This window comes from Agrilus planipennis, unplaced genomic scaffold (assembly GCF_000699045.2).
Source record: "Agrilus planipennis isolate EAB-ADULT unplaced genomic scaffold, Apla_2.0 scaffold8, whole genome shotgun sequence".
NCBI lineage: Eukaryota > Metazoa > Arthropoda > Insecta > Coleoptera > Buprestidae > Agrilus > Agrilus planipennis.
In genome coordinates, this window is record NW_020442461.1 from 3,319,665 (window position 1) to 3,322,817 (window position 3,153).

Genomic DNA, 3,153 nt, shown 5'->3' on the forward strand with positions numbered 1-3,153 from the left:
GGCGTTGCTCGGGTTAAAATACATCGCATGTTTAATGGTATATAAAATATTTAAGGATCCACTTTTTAACGTAGATAATATAGATTTCTATCTTAGATACCACCCTGTACATTTATAAATTTCTTAATAATAGTAGATCGTTCTAGAATATTCTAGAATATTTGGACAAAATCCTTGATAATTAATTGCGGACATTTGGAACTTTCCAGATATTTACGGAACTTTCTCGACCATTCCATATCGATTTTAACAGTTGCAAACACAATTTGGAACTTTCTAGATCCGGACATTTTTAGAACCTTCTAGAACATTCTAGATCGATTGTAACAGTTGCACACATTCTGGAGTTTTCTGGATCATTTCAGAAATTTTTAGAACTTTCCAAAAGGTCTCATAAGTTAGAAAAGGACAGATATATATTGTTTCACATTTTCGCCACCTACAAACACCCACTTCCACCCACCGCGGCAAAACTCCCTTACTTTGAGCAGGAGACCAAGGGGTATTTACCACCCCAAGTTGATAGGAGTTGATGGTGATAGAGAAAACCCTGTCTTTACGCAAGCACATTAGCGTTTTATATATATATTTAGATAGATTTAGATTTAGATTAATAGGTACAAATTGAACATTTTCAGGTATGAAAACTGAATTAAACTTTTCACTGAAACAGAACAAAATGGTACAAGATGAAATTATTTTTATAACATATTACAAAACTGAAAATACGAAAACTTCTTACGTTGTAGTAATAAAAAGAAACAAATGTTCTTGCTTCGAGAGCTGTTAATAGTCTATACAAGTTTGCGAATAGAAGTGCCTATGTAGTAGTCAATAGGATTTGGAATTAATTTGAAAGCAGGAGTATGTCTGGCACATTTGTAATGCCGCAGGACGTTCTTGGAAATAAATAATAAAAGGCTTGTGAACTCCTTTCAGAACTAACAAGCAAAACAATTTCAATTTTGTTATTTTCAAAGTCGCTACCTAAACAAATGTACCTATATGTATGTGCTGTAAGTAATAAATTACTTTTCACATTAAATTGGCTGAAATAACGGGTGGTAAACTCAACGCAAGATACAGGGTGTCTCTTTATCTTTAGTTGATTTATTATAAGATAATCAGAAGCAGAATCCTCATCACGATAAGGTCCTAAAGTCCTAAGACTGCTTGGACTCGCATTTTCCTATCCTAAGCTAATCTTCGCATTTCCCTAAAACTGTAACATCCCATATCCTTATCTATTTGCGAACAGTAATCTAATCTAGGTCTACCCCAACTCCTCTTAGCTCCTGTTTCTGCCTCTAATATGTCTCTGACTAGACCTTCAAGCCTAAGAAGGCTTCCTACTAACATATCTAGCCTTTTGACCACCATAGAGTCCTCATCTCCTATTCTTTGTAATATCTCTTCATTTCTAACCTTCTCTACCAATGGTACCCTCATCATTCGCCTGTAACACCACATTTTAAACGCTTCTAACCTTTCCTTTTTCACAGCTCCTACCATCCATGTTTCGCACCCGTACAGCGCCCTGCTCCAAGCATACACCTTTAACAACAACAACCTTTTTCGAACCTTTAAATTAACCGTTCGCGAGCATAGAAGTGACTTCTTTTTATTGAAGGCGACTCGACCGTGCGCTATCCTCTGCTTTATATCCCTACTATTCCTTCCGTCCTGACTTATCTGACCTCNGAATTTAAATTTGTTCACGTCATTTTAATGCACATATATTGTAGCAAGTATTTACCATCAGCCATAACCTTAATATTTATTCCTGTGTAATTGATTTAACACAATTCTAATGATCCGATATAAGTATTTTGAGGTTAAGAACCTACCTGCTACAATACAACAAAGTTGCAATAATGTGTTTGCAACGTTCTCTTAAATCGGCTTTGCACGTGTAAGTCATTGATATGATATTGCTTAAATCTCCCAGAATCACCTCACCAATTATATAACGTGAATCACTTTTTAAATGCGAAGTTTGTAAAAAGTAGGCAGTAAACTTGACGGAATTTGAAGCCTAGCTTCCGGATTTGCTATTTCCGAATTTTATAATGTGATTGGCATTAAAAACACGCTCACCTTCAACGAAATTTCCTTTCCGAGGCTTTGTCTCACCCCAATCACATATTGTGTCAATACTTATCATTTTATCGTAATTTAAAAACTTGCAAATTGCACGGTACACTATAGGAACTACGATAAATTTTCCCTAATCCGCGCCATGTTTTTAAGCTCCTCCTATTTGACGGATCTCAATAGATCGACACAAGAAGCATCGATGTAGCTACAGATTGTTATAAACGTTTACCTGAGGCAGCGATCGATATGGCATTGAATCCTATTAGAGTTTACAGAAATAGTTATATGTACATATACCTACTACGTGTTTCGTTGTAATTAAGGCCATTAAATGTTTTGTCTGCTGCAGTTTACAATAGCCAATCTATTCCTTACCGTACCTGTCTATTTCGTTATGGAATTTGAGAAAATTGATCCCGCCACTATAATGAGAAAATTGCGATAATAAATTACGTTATAAATCTCAATAAAAGTATCTGTAATATTTCATCTGCGAAACTCCTTGACGCAATCCTTTATATTTAGCACGTATGTAAGCAAGAAATCGACATAGGTACACAAGCAATTATGTTTCAGTACAAATGGAGATATATAGCGAGTTAAATATAAATTTGGAATTTGTGAGCTAGTCCCTTTTTTAAAAGGATTCTAATGATATTCACATCCATGCGTCATCCTTTTGAGTACGAATCACGTTCTCTTTTGCAATGGTTACAATAAATTTCGTACTTTTTTACGAATACGACGCTATAATTTTTAATAGTCTTGCAATTTCCATAAATATGGTTTTAATAAAAATGTATAGATTATCCACTGGTGAACCTTTTCGTAAAAAAATCGGTTGTCTGTAATGTCGGTTTACTGACGATAGTTGAACGTGACAACGTCATAAGAAAATAGTGATGGAATGGTTTCATTTTTCAAAAGAAAATTTTAATTTTGTTTGTTTGATAGATATTTTGTATGGATATAGAGAAGGAGGTAAATGGAAATGTATTATTGTATAGCAGCTGTCCACGCGGACGCATCGCTCACTCAAGTAGGAGAGAGACAGAT